The 19,186-nt window shown below is 39.0% G+C and overlaps 1 long non-coding RNA gene across 1 annotated transcript in view; it reads right to left on the bottom strand.

Moving 5' to 3' along the window:
* The window catches only part of LOC141276401 (uncharacterized), an 82,447-nt gene that overhangs the window by 23,603 nt on the left and 39,658 nt on the right, over positions 1 to 19,186 (bottom strand). Inside the window, exon 2 of the long non-coding RNA XR_012325901.1 lies at positions 2,315 to 2,379. This is a non-coding gene — a long non-coding RNA (uncharacterized lncRNA). The remainder of the gene's footprint in view (positions 1 to 2,314; positions 2,380 to 19,186) is intronic.

Genomic DNA, 19,186 nt, shown 5'->3' with positions numbered 1-19,186 from the left:
TCTATCAGTTGAGGCCTCCATTCTCTGGCTTTCATGATGCCTTGCCCCCTCCCTTTTCACCCAGACCTCCAAAAGTCTTAATTGTGGGCTTGTACCAAGGCCATGGTCTCTGGATCCTAAATGCTCAGTGCTTCTTCAAGGAAAATGTTAAGTACAACCATAGTGACAGCTTGCTCGATTGCCTTGCCTTCTCTCCCACTCCCCTTCAACAGTCTTGGTCTCAAAGAACCAAAGAAATGCCATCCTTGCTTAGATATGACAACTCACTTGTAGAAACAGGATTTTTTTTTTTTTTTTTTTTGCTGTACGCGGGCCTCTCACTGCTGTGGCCTCTCCCGTTGCGGAGCGCAGGCCCCGGACGCGCAGGTCCAGCGGCCACGGCTCATGGACGCAGCCGCTCTGCAGCATGTGGGATCCTCCCGGACTGGGGCACGAACCCATGTCCCCTGCATTGGCAGGCGGACCCTCAACCACTGCGCCACCAGGGAAGCCCGAAACAGGATTTTTAATTTAACATTTCTGGATCTCCCTGGACTTGAATCCCCAATTTCACAGCACATCACACAGTGCCCTGGTTCCTTGTTTACTACTTCATTTTATGGCTACCACATTGAAAGAATTTGTCATGCTCAGATATCTGGCCTATGTAATAGACAAAGACTTGTGTATGTGCTAATGGAAGAGAATATAGGAAACCAAACGGGCTCTCTTCTGCCTTCTCCATATCCTAATGTATCATATATGTCACAACTGTACTCACTCACAGCATAGAAACAGCCCTGACTTAAAATCATCTAAATCTATGTGTGCTTGAGGTAACATTTCCACGTAAGGATGTCAAGGGCCATTCCTTCCCTGACACATTCTTGAGGGAAACAGTTTAAGCTGAGGTACCATGTGGGGACAAGGTGATTATTCAGACAATCCTCTGGGATTTCTTGGTCTGGCCATAGCACAATTCAGTCCCTTAGGCTATAAAAACATGGCCTCTGAGGTCAATCTTGAATCAGTCTATGGCTGTTTCTGGTTTTGTTTCACTAAACCCTGGATGTGGTAGAGCACAAAGCTGAGAGGCTCTTTATCCACATGTCCATTTTAATGGGCCCTGGTATTTCTGTCCCTGTCCGTTCTGATTCAGTGTCATTATCATCAATGAATTTGATCATACTTTGCCTAAGGCAGTTTAAGCAAATTAGACATTTTTTTTTAAATAATAAAAAGGTGACAGATGAAATGTTTAAAAATAGGATGGTGCTGACTCTGAGAATGTATCTGGAGTGGATGTATGAAGAGTGGAATGGTCTCTGTCAGGCTTTTTTAATGTTTTTCCATGACCTTTAACATTCTATAACTATTAAGAGGTGTCAGCCTTCATTTTTTTCAAGCTATTCAAACACTTGTTAGTGCAACTACGTGGAAGATTCTGCTGTGTGCACTAGTTGGGGTGAGGATGAAGGTACGTATACAAGGTAGTCCCTATTAGTCCCCACCCCTAACTTTTCAACCTCTTAAGACTCTTACCAACCTTCAATACTTTTCCTAGGAGGTCTCCCCTAATCACTGTTACACAAATTTTTTTTTTCTTCAAGCCCTTCATAAATTTGTACCCATTACAATTACCTGGCTTATGCAAAGACTTTTCTGGAACCCCTCTTGTACAATGTTTATGTGGCATTAGTGAAAGCTTGTTATTTAGCATCCCTGGTGGGATTTCCATCTCTATCTTCCACCCCCCATCCCCCCCATCACAAATTCTCCATCAGTACAGAGTAGTTTTAGCTCCTCTACAATTGACAGTATGAATTTGAGGCATAAAGCTTTATCTGCACTGACTATCTGGTCTATCTTTTGGTTAGTTTATTTAGTTTTCTTAATTCATTATGTATTACTGGAAGTTAAACAGCTTTGTTTCCAAAGCTGGCTGGAAGCTTGTAACAAAACAGAAGTTCAGAGCCCAAGTGAGAGTCCTTCACAGGGCATCACTTGGTCACATCAGCCTCTCAAGTTTCAAAAGTATATGACCTATTTAAAAATATTTAGCAATTTCCATTGCTTTTAATTGCACTTTCTGGCACTTGGTAAGGAATCTTCCATAGTCACAATAACTTTTTTCAATGTTGCATCATAATATAATCTTGTAAAGGAAGGTATTAAAAGCAATCATTAGGGGTCCAAATTTATATTTAAATCAATGGAATATAACACTACCAATGCAAATTATTTAACTGAGGTGCAGATCAGATAAACTGTCGCCTCTAATATAGAGCTTAGTCTTCATTTATTTAGGCAATAAAAGGAAGTCATTACAACTTACCCCTCTGCTTGACCGTTGGACGCTTTCTCCAGACACAGTGATAAGATGCATCCCAGCTTCTAACACTGTTAAAATTTGAAGACAAAATATGAATCTTAGAATCAAGAAATCATTGTATAGTATTTATTATTCTGGCTCCTTGGTGATGCTCCAGACATGGGTGTGAAAAACCACAACACCAACTAATACTGGTAGAAAGTAAAGTACAGGAATTCCCTGACAGTTGCCCTTGCAAATAGTCTCATCCTTATTGATATAGAAAACATTTAGGTTTAAATAGTGTTTAGATAGAAAACACTCACGTAAAATACCTTCAATAACTGTGCAAAAAAACCTTTCCTCTCTTCCAGGGCCCGTTTGTTTTTCTCTGCTACTCGTAAATTTTGCCATGTTTTGAAATTATATGAAACAACAGAGGGTAGTGGAATAAGCATTAGCTTTGGAGAATGGGGTTGAAAAACAAAACAAACAAACATGCGTTTTTATGGGGTAGGTAGCTCTTACCAACTCTGTGCATTTATTTCTCTGGGATTCTGCTTTCTCAAGAATAAAAGGAAGGTTTTAAAAAATCTACCTGGAAGGGGCATTGTGAGCTTTGCAAAAGACCTGGTATAGAACAGAGCTCAAAACCAACAGGTGCTTGATAACACTTCATGATAATATGTGTTCCCTCTCACCTTTTTTTTTTTTACCACTAGAATCTAGTATAAGAATGCTAATTTGATTTGAGGCTGTGGCATAATAGCCAAGTTAAAGAAAACACCTTTTTGAGCATTAATTGGCAGGGTGACAGAATTAGAGTTGAATGATCATTGGTCTGTGTAAAGCCTCACCCACAAATCATATTGAGGGACATACTTCTTCACGTGTTACATTTATTTGCTTTCCCACAGCCATCCCAAGTTCCCTGGGGAGATAAGGCTAGTTATCAGCTCCAGAAGAAGGACAAGAAAGTGCATCATGCTGGTCTCCTAACATTGCCTCTTCTTACCCTGCACCTCCCCAGTCAGTAGACATTTGTTTCTGGCGCGGTGGGTGGGTTCAAAAATAGAGGACTGAAATTAACAGAGAAGTCACAGCTAGCATATGAGAACAAACCTACAAATGCACACCCACATCTGCACCAATATTTCTTTTTCCTCTTATGTTAAAGAAATTGACCTATTCCTGCAAAACCACTTCCTCCACCTGTATTTTGATTCTTTCTTACAGTGCTCATCTCCCAGCTTACATTAGCCATACATATGATTTTGCATGGTGTCTACTTTTTCCATGAGAGCCTTTAACATCTTAATCATAATAATTTTAAGTTCTTGTCTGATAAATCCAACATCTCTGTCATACCTGAGTCTGGTTGTGAAAATCATTTGTCTCTTCAGAGAGTGTGTTATTTTGCCTTCTGACCTGACTTGCAATTTTTGGTTGAAAGCCAGAGTTGTTTAGGGTAATAGGTACTACAGTAAATAGGCCTTTAGTATGAGGATTATGGTAATCTGGCTAGGATTTGGGCTGTGATTAATATTTGTTGTCTCTAGAGTCAACAGATGCTTCAAATTCCTCTGATAAGATTGTTTTCTCCTCCCTCCCAGCTTTGGGGCTTCCCCGTGTACTCCTCAGGCAGTCTGTGTCCTGCAGCTTGTTCACCTGTAACCCACTGTCGTCATGCCTGGAAGCTTGCTCCTGTGTGTGGTGGTAAGGTGTGGGGGAAGGGGATGTCCTATCACCTTCTAACTGAGCGTCAGTCTTCTTAGTAGGCCTGTGTCCAGGGGTGTGGACTTCAGAGGAGTCTGTCCTCCTGGCGTAGAGCTTTCCCCACTAGTCTCTTTCCCAGCTACAACATGCTCAGTCTAATTCCTTGAAGCCCTTGCCCCCCCTACTGACCAGGTTTTTCTTTCTTCTTCTCTTAGAAGAGATAGGAAGGCTGGGGCAGGAGGCCGGGAGGCAGGGTTCCCTTCCCCGAGCTGGAATAAGGTTTCAGAACTGCCCTCTGGCCAAGTCCTTCACCCAGGAGATTAGTCCTTTGCTTGGGAGAAACATCTGGGAGGGTTTACTGTAGCTGCCCTTCCCTCCCCCATCCCTGCCCTGCCAAGACTATGTAAGGAGTTTTCTCAGATCCTCCCGGTGAGAAACTGGTGGGGTTCCTGCAGGAAAACCCTGGGAAACTATGAGGAGCTTCTCATTCTCATGCTAGCCAGACTTGGACTCCAGCAATTTGACAAAATAACCATTGAAGCGTTCCTACCAGCTTACAGTCTCAGCGGCTTCTGCTCTAGGTTAGCAGATCTCAGGTAATGTACCTCTCCAGATGCACCTGACTTTCCAGATTTCAGGGTGGTGGTTTGCCCTACAAGGTTAAATCTGATTGGTGGTCCTCACCCTGCAACTCTAAGTCTCTGATTGGTCCAAGAAAGTCATTGATTTTCAGCTTGCACAGCATTTTCTACTTCTAAGGGCATGAGTAATCACTTCCAAGCTCTTAATATATCAAAGCTGAGACCAGAAATCCCTCCTCCTGTGTTTTGAGGCTTGTCCATCCTGCCTTCTCAGGAACCTTACCCCAAATAGCTAGTTTCCAATCTTGGCTGTGCACTGGAATCTCCTAAAAAGCTTTCATCACTGCTGTTGCCTGGGCTTCACCCCAACGGGTCTGATTTAATTAGTCTGGGGCTTGGAACAGTTGCCCAAATGATCATACACTTTCCAGATCAGAGTTATTTTTTCAAAACCTAAAACTGATCACATCAGTCCATCTGCTTAAAACACTCCAGTGGCTGCACATTACATTGTTCTTTTGAAAAAAAAAAAAAATCCTTACGTAGTTTACAAAATTCTGTACGGTCTGGCCCCTGCCTAACTAACCACCTCCCCTCACATCAATTTCCCATACTGGCCCTCTTTTACTTCATAAAATGCACTGTGTTCCCTCTCACCACATTCATTCCACACATATTATTGAACACCTGCAGTGGCCCAGGCACTGACTGAGATATAGAATATACAGCAAAGACAAACACACACACACACACACACACACACACACACACACACACACACACCAAAAAAACACCTAATTGCCTGTGCACATGGGGCTTAGCTTTTTGTTACTGGGAAGACAGACTCTAAACAAACAAAATTGTACCTCAAGACCTAAAGTTAAAAATGTTACTGTTAAGTTTAGGCACAGTGTTGCACAGCACATCTCTGGAACTTTCTTATCTTACATAACTGAAACTTTATTCCCATGAATAGGAACTCATCATTTCTGCCCTCCTCCAGCCCCTGGCAACCACCGTGCTCCTGTCTGTTTCTAAGAGTTTGACTATTTTAGACACCTCACGTGAGGGGAATCAGGCAGTATTTTTGCTCTGTGACTGGCTTATTTCACTTAGCATAAAATCTTCCAATCTGTGTTGAAACATATGGCAGCATCTTCTTCTTTGTAAGGCTGAGTAATATTCCATTGTATGTATATATCATATTTTTATCCATTTATCTGTTCATGGACATATAGGTTGGTTCCAAATCTTGGCTCTTGTGAATAATGCTGCAATGAACATAGGGGTGCAGATATCTCTTTGAGATCCTGATTTTAATTATTTTGGATATATACCCAGAAGTGAGATTGCTAGATCATATGGTAGTTCTACTTTTAGTTTTTTGAGGAACCTCCATACTGTTTTCCACAGTGGCTTCACCAACTCACATTCCCACCAATAGTGTACAAGAGTTCCAGTATCTCCACATCCTCACCAACACTTGTTATCTTTTGTTGTTTTGATAATAGCCATTCTCACAGGTATGTGGTAATTTCTTATTGTGGTTTTGATTTGCATTCCGTGATTATTAGCGATGTTGAGCATCTTTTCATATATCTGTTGACCGTTTGTATGTTTCCTTTGGAGAAATGCCCAAGTCATTTGCCCATTTTTCAATTGGGTTATTTGGGTGTTTTTGCTAATGAGCTGTAGGAATTCCTTACATAATTTGGATATTAGTGCCTTATCAGATGGCTTGCAAACAGTTTCCTTATTCTGCAGGTTGCTTTTTACTCTGTTGATTGTTTCTTTTTTTGTGCAGCAGCTTTTTAGTTTGATGTAGTCCCACTCCTCTATTTCTGCTTTTGTTGCTTTACGCTTTTGGTGTCGTATCCATGAGACCACTGCCAAGACCAATGTCATAGGGCTTTATAAAACAGGGTAAGAAAATAGGGAATGATGAAGGTAGTGGTGCTATTTTAAATAAGAAGTACAGGGAAGACCTTTCTAATAGGGTGACATTTAAGCAGAAATCTAATTGAATAAGGAAGCAAGCCACTCAGATGTTAGGGAATGAGTATTTAAATCAGAGGGAACAGCAAGCAGAGAGGCCCAGCAAAGAGACCAGAGTAGCTACAGCAAAAGAAATGTGATTTAGATCAGTTGGATTAGAGATCATAGAGAGATCTCAGGGAGACAAAATCACAAAGGCATTTGTAGGCAATGGGGAGGCTTTTAGACTTTATTCTGGGTGAGGTTGAGGTGGTAACCATTGGGTGGTTCTGAGCAAAGCAGTGACATGCTCTAAATCACGTTTTTAAAATATTACTCTGGCTTCTGTGTGGTTAACAGGCTGTAAGACTATAAGAGGACAAGGAAATAAAAATAAAGTTAAGTACTCATATTAATCCAGGTGAAAGCTGATAATGTCTTGAATTAGGCTGGTAGAAGAGAAGGTGGCACACAGTGGTCACGTTCTGAACATGTTTTGAAGGTGAAGCAGAGACAATTCTCAGGTGTACTTGATGTAAAATTTGGGTAAAAAAGAGGAATTCCAAATTATTCTATGGATTGAGGACTAATCAACAGCATGAATGTAGTTAATTTTTGCTGAGCAGAAAATATTTTACTGAGGGGAGGGCAGGAAAATGGTCTTTTGGGATAAGACCAAGAGTTAAGATTTGAAACAGGGTAAGTTTGAGATGTCTAGAAAACTTCAAATGAGCAATTTCAAGAAGATAGTGAGATTCATGATTCTGGAATTCAGGAGAGAAATTTAGCCAAAGATAAAGGAAATGTTGCATAGTATTTAAAATCATGGTGCTAGATGAGGTCAACTTGGAAGTGACTGTAGACAGAGAACCGAAGAAGTACCAGGTCTGAACCCTGGTGCCCTCCAAAATGTTGTGGGAAGGATATGAGCTGAGTAAAGAAAAGGACGTGAAGAACCAGATTAAATCTACTACAAGTAGATTGAAGTGTGTTAGATCCTAATAGCAAGTGGAGTCAAGAAGGAGAAAAGAAATAGCAAGGTCAAAAGCTGGACATAGATCAAGTAAAAAAAGGACTGAGAAATGACCATTGAACCTGTCAATATGGAGGCTACTAATGACTTTGAAGAGAGCAATACTGGTAGCATGGAGGGGACAACAGCCTGACGAGGGTGGGATTAAAAGACAAAGAGGAGTTCTGCTGCTGCTGATGATAAAGTAGTTTGTATAAGACTAACCCCTCCCTGGGTAATAATTACAAACACTATATAAAATATAAAGTACATAAAAGTAAAGGAGAGAAGCCCCAAATCAGGTTTTTTCCACAAATAAAATGCAAGGAAAAATAAGAGAGGGATGGAGGAAGAACCAATAAAATATTTTTAAGAGACACATCAAGCAATTACAAACAAAAGAATGTTATAAAGATCTTGATTCAAACTACTAAAAAATGACAAGAAAATTGAGAAGTTTAAAGTGGTGATATGTGATGATATTAAAATCTTAATTGTTCTCCTGTGTAACTATGGTGATTCAGTTGCATTTTTTTAAACGCCATTATCTTTTAGAATTTGTGAAATATTTAGGAATTAAATGATCTAATATGGTGTTTAATATTTGCTTTGAATTAAAATAAAGCAATATGGGGGTGTAGCTAAAACATGACTAGTCATGAGTTGATAATTGTTGAGGTTGGGTGGTGGGCACACAGCATTCATTATACTACTCTATTGTTTTACATGTTTATGCCTTATAGTAAAATTAATTTTTGAAATGAAGACAAACCCAAATCCAACTTATAAAGCAAAAGAATTAGTAAAATGATATTTTACTTCCAAAAAATACTCACTGTTATCTGCTTACAAAGAAAAAGTTCCTTCAGTGCTTTAAAGTATTTGCCTTATTCAATATTGAAATCATTCAATATTAAACAAAGGGCGGGGGGAGGGGGATAAACAAATGTGAATTATGGGAGCCTATACGAATTGGAAATTGAACATAAATGAAGTAAAACTGCCTCTGAAATGATAATTCTAGTTTATGATAAAGTATGATTGGATTAACAAACACCACCTCAGGATCAGAACTGTTTTGCAAAGCAAAGTACACTAGCAAACAAATATGTGAAAGATGTTTACCCTTTAGGAGAAGACAGGCATAGGTAATTGTGACCCAGCTCTAAGCCCATTTGTAAACAGTAATACTATATTTTTACTGCTTCTCAGATTGTGGTCTAAACATTTGACATCTTTAATGTCTTTCAAAAATATTAAACGTTGCAGACAGGTGAGAAAGGACATATATCATTTCTGATTTGTTGTCGACGTTGCTGGCAAATGTGCATTTGTGTGCAGCCATCTCTAATAAACTGCTGGCTTCCTGGTTGTTATATAGCTCGCCCACTTCGAATAATTTATTGTCCCCCACATTATTGGCACCACTTCTGAAAGCTGTGAGTGGAAAGGGGATTCTAATACATCACATTAAAAAAATAAGTCAGAGAAAACTCTAGATCAGCATGTTGTTTTAAACAGCTTCTACTCATTAGGGAGGAACCTTATGGACCCAAAGTAAAAATGCCTCCCAAATCTACTCAGAGAAGCAAAGAGGAGCAATGGAAATGGGTTTGTCTGCTGACCACTGTAGGGATGCTGCTCTGCCTGTGTCCTGCACTCTGTGAGCGAAGTCAAATTGTCTCTTTGGTCTTATTCTTTATTTTAATCTCATTTTACAGGGGAGTAAAAACAAATTAAAAACTCAATCTTCACATCCTCCCAACAGAGGATATGTATTAGCTATCGATGCTGTGGATAGAGACACGTGAGTGTACTGTACTGGGGTCTCATCTTGACTGGCTCCTAATTAGATCTACCTTTCTGAATACAGATCCCTACCCGCAAAGTGGGGCTAAACCAGGACCTGTGGTTGAGAGGCTTCCGCTCAGTGTTGGCTCAGGGAGAGTTAGAGCTGTTGAAATTAAAGCTGGCTAACTGATGGGTAGTGAACTCCCTGTCACTATTTGTTGATGACCACCTGGCAAAGATGCTCTAGACCAGTGGTTTTTAAGCCTTGTAATTGTTTTGAAGTCATTAGAAATGCAATAGATCTATGTAAAAATATGTATGTTGAAAAAAAGATTACATATTACAACACATCAGGGGCTCAGGACCCCACACCCCCCATTAATGGTTCAGAATAAGTTTCTACGTGTGGAGGAAACTTTGTCTGACCCCCAGGGTCTCTATATGCCCTTAGATTCTGTTATTCTTTAGGGAAGATTTTTAAAATAAAGAAGGATTCAAAGTGATTTTAAATTATTCCACCCTGCCCTCTGTAATTATCTGTAAACTGGCAAAACGGCCCTGATTCATTGCAAGTGAAATAATTATACAGTTGACCCTTGAATAACACAGATTTGAAATGTGCGGATACACGTGAATTTTTTTTTTTAATAGTAAATACTGCAGTACTACACTATCTGTGGTTGGTTGAATCTGCAGATGTGAAACCGCAGATACAGAGGAATTGCGTATAGGGAGGGCTGACTATAAATTACGTGGGGATTTTTGACTTCCGGGGAGGATCAGCACTCCTAACCCCCCCTCCTGCCCCATTAGCAGCAAATGACTTTGGCTTGGTTTCCATGAGAGCCAGCAATGGAGACAAATCCACAAACAACACCTTTCTCCCTACGTCAAGAATATCCTGTGCTAATGCTCTTTCTGGCACATTCACTAAACTTGCTGCCCACTACCTCCCACCCTACATGTCCAAATTCAGTGCCTTTCACATGCCCTCTGAGTTTCTTCTCTCACTCTGAAGCCTCACCTGGTATTTTAGGCTTTGCTCACCTTCCCTCATCCTAACCTGTACAAAACAGAGTCTGGGGCACCGTTCCATACATAATCACACTCCATCATATGCTCTTAGTTTCTCTGTCTTGTATGTTGCCTCATTTCAGAGAATAGACTGTAATATTCTAGATCATAGGTACCTAGTCAAATTTTCTTCAGCTTTCCCACTATAGCTAAAACACACATGAGATACTTAAGAAATACATATTGACAAAAAAAAATTTTTTTTGGCTTCTGTCTACTTTGAGAAACAGTAAGATCTCCATGAGGGTAATTTAAAGGACAATCTTTTGAAGGAGAGCTAAGAAGTGATGAGCAAGCATTGCTCAATGTGCAAGAATCAATGCACGTTTAGAGTTTTATATTTGAAAGGAATAATGATTAAGGGAAACTGTAAGACTGGATTAAAGAGTTGAAGAAAAAACTGAGGAGAGATAAACACATTTTTAAAAGGTTTGTGACCTTATTTTTAATCATTTTTTAAAAGCTGAAAAGAGTTGTCTTACAAAATTATTTTTAAAAACATCTCTTGAACTTATTTGGCTCAAGCAATCACTTGAAAAACAGAGACTGTTAAATTCACTGTGGTTGTAATTGCCTAGTACCCACCAGCCTCACTTAAATGGCCTATTGTCACCTCAGAAGTAAGGTTTTACTTTCCTTAGTTATGAATACTCTCAGTTGCTGTTGTATTAAACAAGGGGTCAGCACCACCGGAGAATATCAAGTCAATTGTGAATTCTCAGCCTCAGTGTCTAATTAGAGGTAGTGTATGGAATGCCTTCCTTAATTACTTTGGAGTCATTGGGGTATTTCATTAGTCTCAGTTTTTATCTTGTAACTTCATTCATAAAATATATTCCTTATCGTTTAGCTCCGTCGGGAACAGATCACTGGCCCTGTGCATCCTGCTCTCTGTGTGATCTCTCAGCCCCAAAGGAGAAGGTCAGAATTCCTCTACATAATAACACTTTCAGCTCTATTAGCACATTCAGAACACCATGAAGGAAAAAGGAAAAAAAGCAAGATATTAGGTTGCTAACAGGATAATATTCCCACATTTTGCCAGAAATATTAGGTAAAATTGTTTTCTTCAAAGAAGTTAAACAACAAATGTTGTTTATACAAAAACTGATCAGCAGTTCAGTCTATTCTTCTCCTGGAACCAACAGAAGCATGCTCCCCAAAGATGTTCTTAAAAGAGAAATTATATTATTGTATTTGATTATGAAATTCTATCAATACCTACATTCAATCAGACAAGGGATACACAGGTCATGCTAAAGAGAAAGATGGTTTCAGAGCAGAACACTAAATTCAAGCTATGAACATGGCTGAAGAACATTTAGGCAGGAAGGTAATGTCACAGAGATACACATAGGCATTGGCAATGACATCCAGTATGTGGTGTCCTCTTCTAGTGATTCAGGTGCACCCATCCCCATTGCAGGTTATTGTGGAGATAGTGTGTCATGCTTGATGTCTTTAAACATTTAAATTCTGCAGTAAACTTTCTGTTATTCTAATTCCATGTTCACAAAGAAACTTCAGATTACTAATTTGTCTTCTAAGTTTCCTTGATCCTATAGCAAAGGCATAATAAAGCAAGTGGAAATATTCAAGGCCACTTAAAGCCTCCTCTCAGAAGTGGCATAATGACAGTCATTTTCACCTTATTCTGTTGGTTAAAGCAAGTCAAATAACCAAAAACAATACCAAGGGAAAGGGGAATAAACTCTGCTCTTTTAGTGGGAGGAATTGCAGAGTTACATGGCAAAGGAGTTGGATAGAGAGAAACAGAATGAGGTCCAAATAATGCCATCTACCACATGTGGCCAACTGCACAGCTACAGAAACCTCAGTGGCCTCAGTAGCAGTACCTTTTTGAACTTTTATTCTAGTACCCTGATTATGTTGACTCAGCCACAAACTTGCATTTTTTTCTGTGTCTCCTAGTTCAAATTTCCAAAGGAAAAATCATACTGAATCAGCCTGGCTTACCATTGGTTCCTCGAGGGTCAGGGAGTTCCCTGGTTCAATCAGGGGCACATCCTCTTAAAAGAGGATGCAAACAGAGAGACAGTGATTACAGACATACCCAGGATAGTTTTCTTTTAGTTGCTATCGTTTTCTGTTGGCAATTCTCTGGATCTCCCATCATTTGGCTTCTCTCGGGGGCAACTTCCCCTTGAGATGTGCACATCTGCTTTTCTGAGACTTTTACATTCATAGAAATTGGTTCATTTTACAGTGTTTCACAATTCCTTACTGGCCATGGCCAGAAAATGATCTAGTCTTTATCTCAACAATATCTTAATACTTTCTACAGAATGAATGATGTCTTTGGCCACTCACTGATCCCTGACCTGACCACAGATCAGGCCCTGACTTCAGCTTGCTGCTTACCTCAGTCATGCATGCCATTGGTCTTATAAAGAACAGAGACTCAACTCAGATTCTTTCCCCTCCTAGAGATACAACCAGAAGTGAACAGATAGTAGGGTAGTGGCACTATCTTTTTTTTACATCATTTCTTTCAAGGAGCAAATTTTTCCATATCAGGGCTTCCCGGGTGGTGCAGTGGTTGAGAGTCCGCCTGCTAATGCGGGGGACACGGGTTCGAGCCCTGGTCTGGGAGGATCTCACATGCCGCGGAGCGGCTGGGCCCGTGGGCCACAACTGCTGAGCCTGCACGTCTGGAGCCTGTGCTCTGCAACGGGAGGGGCCACAGCAGAGAGAGGCCCGCGCACCGCGATGAGGAGTGGCCCCCGCTTGCCACAAATGGAGAGGGCCCTCGCACAGAAACGAAGACCCAACACAGCCAAAAATAAAAATAAATAAATTAAAAGAAGGCTCAACATTAAAAAAAAAAAAATGTTTTCCATATCAAACTTCTGTAATATACACATTATTTAGAGAAAGCCTGCAATCCAAAAGAAAAATGAGGTCAAAGTCAAAAATAAAGAAAAATAGTTTTCCCTAATACAGTGTTTCTGCTGTTGTTCAAATGAAAAGCCACCCTCAACACATAGGGAACATTTGAATGTGTTGATGGAGGCTAGAAATTATCTATCATACATGTTGGCAGAATACATTTCAATCTATTGTCATTATCTTGAAGGAAATGGCACTGTTGACAATTTGCAGAATGAGCAAAGAGATGCGGGTCCTATTTAAGGCATGATTTTCCTTATGGAAAGACACTGGGAACACAGCAGAGGAACCCTACATGTGAGCTTCCCTCCACTTAGCTGAGCCAATTATGGAAAACACAGACATAATCTAATGTCTAAGCACTATGTACATGATATATTGTTATTTTGTTCAAGAGCCCTGAGGCAAGAGAAAAATCAAAATAATTTTACAATAGCACCTGTTTGAAAATAAGCAATTTATTCCATCCTTATAAAATATTTATGGATTTCAAATGGATGTCCTTGAATAAGGCCATTCCATTTCTGTTCTCCACTGAGGATCGGTTACTTAGAGAAAACTCTAGACCTATTTCCTGATAATTTAGTACAGTTCCAAACCTTTTGTGAAAAAGTAGCCATCCAATAACTTTATTTACTAAATTTCATTTTTAATGATTCTGACTTAGTAGTCATACAAGCAACACCTCATGCATCGTTTCACCCTACTGAATAGAGAGGAATCCCTTCTACGAAATAAAATAATTTGATTTCCATTGAGAAAATGTATTTCAAAAAACCCAAGAGACTGAAGGAAACTATTACTTTTTATTACCCATATCATAATGTTCATCTTAATTACTGCTAAAGCAGGTTCACAGATGTAGTCTAATTGAATGTATAACTTTTTAATTGAAAAGGGGAAAAGGATGAGATTTGAGTTCTAACAATAAGATGAGACTCAAGTTAAATCCTTCCCTTCTAAAAAGCTTTCCTGGGAGAATTGAGGTTCTTAAAAATGTCCTAATTGTCAGGTATCAACATTGCACAAATGAAGCATTTTGGAATTTGGAGAAATGAGTCAGTGTTGTGTTATCTGTTACAACCGGGGTTAGAGGCAGGTCAATGTGAACAGACACTGGATAATGCGGCTAACCAGTTGAGACTATCCTCAACTCAGCCTCTGATACTTTGACCCATCTCCAGGCAAAAGATTTCACGTTTTACATAAAGAACAAAAGATGGGGTCAGTTAAGGTCTCTGGGCCTTTAGTTCTGTCTCTTATATGCCAAAGCTTTAACCTTTTAGTTATACTTGTAAGTAGCAAATAATGTCCTAACTATTTTCAGCAGCCTAAACTTTTAGCCATTCTACTATAGATTGAGGAAAAGAACCTTCTAGTAGTATTATTGCATTATTGCTATTCCTTCCATCTGTTATTGAACACTATTTCTGTTTTTTTTTTTCATATGAAATTATTTTATGTTTCCTTGAAGGCACTACAATAGAACATGCAATGGTTAAACTTACTGAAAGAACATCCGAGATTCTCTGAAGCAAAAAAAAAAAAAAAAAAGAAAGAAAAGAAAAAACTATTTGCAACAGAATCCTTACGGTTTAAATTCTTGTTATCTGGGTATGCACACGAACATGTAACTTTTCTCAGACATCCCATTTTGCCAAAACATCAATTAGTCTGACTCATGAAATTCCGTCTTCCTATTCCGTGTCATGTACTGAACATGTTTCTATTTCTGCACCAGGGAACACCACTCGAACTTCCACTGAAAACAGCCCTTGAATACATAGATGGTAATCACATGCTTAGACAGCAAAGGAAGCCTTCATGACTATTTTTAATGTATCTATAACCACTTCAGATGTCTTTTTGGAAACCAGCTGCAGAATCAATGTGTTCAAAATGGTAGCTATGTACCAGCTCCCATTAATTTCTTAAAGGCCAGGTTCTATGCTTACATTGAGGCAGAAGGAGTAATATGACTTTAAGGGTGTGGGTTATAATTCAAGTATGATTGTATTAGCATAAAAGAACATAAGCTGCTTTTTCTGAATGCAAACACGGTCCCTCAACCAAGGATGTAAATTAGTATTACAATGAAAGCTGCCAGAAGGACAGAAGTTGGAAGTGTTCTCTTCTCTGAGCAGCAGGAGACTGTTCAGGTCCTGCTGCTTTGAAAACCTTTCTCCCCCCATGCAGGCTGCCCTGCTAAGAGAAATCTATTTGAATATTTTGGCAATCACAGAAGCCCCCACATAAATTATGGATACAGAAATGCAGAAGACAGTCTAACAAATGGAACACGGTGGAATCTGTTTTTCCGCCGCCATATGGTGTCGACAGAATGCCACTTTGTTTCTCTGGGAAACAGCTCATCATTAAAAAATAAATAGCAACTTTTCTGTGGGGAAAGAACCCACAGTCATTATTTTGAAAAAATAACAAACAGGAAACTCTGTCCTTTCATTTTTACAATCTTTTTTTTCTTACATTATTATTATTGCCGCACACATAGACATTTTTTCCAGGAATTCACAATGGCTTGTACCTTGGTACATGGGAACTCAAAATCGTGTTTTTCTAGATTTGGAGAGATAAGCCCAAGTACAACATATACTGTGAAAAATCAGTGCACTTCATTATAGACCTTCTTTCCTTTGGAAAAACTATTCTTTGAACCTAACATATGGAATATACTTATAGTCTGAGTTCATACTTATAGATATAATGCATATAAAACATCCTGGTTTCTGTAAAGTTTAACAATTTCCAAATTGAATTTGGATGACTTTATTATTTATGGAATGAAGTTGTTACTTGAATTTATTCTGTAATATATTTCATAATTTACCCTCTCTCAATGCAGGAAAGTTTCATCACATTCCATAATTAAATGTAATACAAAGCCTGTTTGTAGCTTTCTCCCTCATACAACCCTTCCCTGGCTTTGCCCCCCTTTGCCCACAAGAAGCCTTTCTTACAAACCTCTGTCACCTTTCTACAAATCAGACTGCTGGAAATTTGTATCTGTAGTGCTATCTGTAAACGAATCACGGTATTTTCAAATCCATGTAATTCCCAAAGCATTTTCCCAAATATTTTATTTGGTGTTCAAATAGCACTGAGAGAGGGATAGGAAAGGTTATCATTTCTTCTTTGCAAACAAAGAAATGGAAAGAGGGGGTTAAATCAGTAACTTAGATATTAGTATCAGGGTTGAACCCTGGTCTTCTGACTCCCAGGTGAGGGCTTGTTCTACAGCACTGTGTTAGCCAAGGCAGGACAGATCATCTTCATCAGTATTGCCCTTCTCCCATTATTCCTTTAGTGGTGGTCTCTGACCATGTGGCTAGATTGGCCTTGTTACTGATAATGCTTCATCTACCTATCTCCTCCAATATCAGGCATCTGTTTTAAGATACAACAGGGAAGTTAAAGGTTTCTAGAAGTCAGTTACCACAGAGCCAAAGAAAAGCACATGTCTGTAAAGGTTAGACTGTGTTTCAAATGCAAATCTTTAAGATTCTGATGCCAGAATCATCTACTTCCATTTGGTGAACTCTGTGAAATAGGATTTGGGGTCAGAAAAAAATGGTTGAGCTTGATAAGCCGCTTTATATTATGGTACTTTAGTTGTTTTGAAACAAGCAATAATTTTACAATATGTTGTCCTGTTGGAAGGATGACTAAGAAATTTTCACCAACACCAGGTAAATGAGGAGAGCACAAAATCTGGTCCTCCTGTGGACCAGAAGTCAAGAACAGAAGACATGCATTCCCTCTTCTCCCCGGGCTGTCAACACTAAATTCTGTGCTGCAATAGAACACTGAGTCCCTGCCAAATTGAAAGAGTCCTCACAGCCTCATCTGATTGAATTCATTTCTATCACTTCTAAAGAAAGCTTATTCAAAAATATAACTGATCTCAGGATGCATATGGTATTTTATTTCTTTTCTTCAACTCTTCCAGCTTTGTCCTTTAATACTCCCTCAATTCATATTTGGGATGGGGATTTTGCAAATTAAGAAGCAGGAAAATATTTTATGTCTGCAAAGTTCCAAGGCATATGCTTTGTTCCTTGTTAGTGGAAACACTGTCCTCAAGAAATTGTACACAACTGGCAGATAATTCCTCAGTGTTATTGACAGCTTGTCACTAGTGGATGCTGACAGCTACATGGCATCAAGTGCATCCAGCCAAAATGCCATAACACGTAGCAAACACCAAAGTAAAGATTCTGGAAAAGGTAGCAAATCTACTGTATTGCTCAGTGTTGTTTTAAGGTTGCTCATTCTCAATTCTATGGCATGGTTTTTACGTATCACTTGCAAGATAACCTAACCACCCAGACAGAGGACTGAATAAAAGGAATACAGTTTGGGTGTTATATCTAATGGAGAGTGAGAAAAGAATATGTTTTATGGTATTGTTAAATGAAAGCTAGTCACCAATCACCTGCATCCAGCACTGTACAATTTTAAGCAGGTGTTCCAGACCTAGAGGAAAAGATTTGAGGAAAAAGATATGGGGAAGGCAATCTGGGAAGAAACCAGACTATATGATTTAAGCCAGACTGTATGACAAAAGAAGTGAGATGGTAGTAACTACAATTAATTAAAATTAAGTAATATTAAAAGTTTAGTTCTTCAGTTGTGGTAGCCACATTTCAAATACTCAAGAGCCACACATATCTAGTGGCTACTGCGCTGGTGAGCACAGATGCAGAATATTTCCCTCATTGCAGAATGTTCTACGGGACAGCGTTATTACAATGAGTTATATGTTTCTATGTGATTCAACCATCCAAAGACTCCCTTTATTGAGTGGATGATTTTCAATGGAAGCATAACACAGGTAAGAGAGCTTTAGTGTACAAACTCTAGATCTGACTTCCCTCCTAAGGCTTGCTCTCAGTTTCTTGTCTAGTAAAACAGAGGCCACAGGGACAGAGATGGTATGGAGCTGTTTCTGGAAGAAACAAGCCTAAGGTATTATTTGATACAGCTTGTAAGTGCTCAGTAAGTGGTTTAATTATACTAATCATGCTTACTAGATTGTGTCTATAAATTTAGTTCCGCAAAGAAGCTGTCAAATCATCTTTTCTCTCATTATGTTAAGAAAGTGTTTCTACCTTTATATTTGAGTTTCAAACAGTAGCAATGATCACAAAAATGAATGTTTATTGATTATTTAATATGATCCAGGGGCATATATGTCCAGATTCAAGTTCTGCTATTGCTACACACTTACCAGTGAGTTGTGTACCCTAGGATAGTTACCATACCTCACTAACCTTAATTTTCTTAATAAGTAAACTGGAGAAGAAAATGGTCCTTGTGAGGGCTAAATTACTGCTGTATATAAAGCTCTTAGGACAGTGGCTAGAACATGGTAAGTACTTATTAACTGTTAGCCGTTTTAATTACCATTTTCCAGGCATTTTAATAAATACATCTATTTTCTCCTGTTGATTCTTATGATAACCCTATAAAATATATTACCAATAGTAACATTTAACAGATGGAAAACTGAGATTTGGGGAGGTTAAGGGATTTTACCAATTTAACACAGGAGACAAGAGGTGGAGCCAGGATTTGAACCAGGCACCCTACCCTCAGAGCTCAGAGCCTGAGCAGCTAAACTTGACAATGGCACCAACCTTGTGGGCTTATTATGGGGATTTTAGGAGATAATGAAGGTAAAGTATTTAGCATATATTTTTCAGTAATTATATTATTATTATGCTAAAATTCATTAAGTAATGTTTTGCAGTGTGATAGTAACTTTAGTGTTTTGTAGTGAGAAGGTAGTTATAGCATTATCAGAGTGAAAGCTATTTA

The sequence above is a fragment of the Tursiops truncatus genome, chromosome 14 (assembly GCF_011762595.2).
Source record: "Tursiops truncatus isolate mTurTru1 chromosome 14, mTurTru1.mat.Y, whole genome shotgun sequence".
In the NCBI taxonomy this organism is placed as follows: domain Eukaryota; kingdom Metazoa; phylum Chordata; class Mammalia; order Artiodactyla; family Delphinidae; genus Tursiops; species Tursiops truncatus.
The sequence above is the reverse complement of the archived record's forward strand: the minus strand, read 5'-3'. Positions and strand labels throughout refer to the sequence as shown.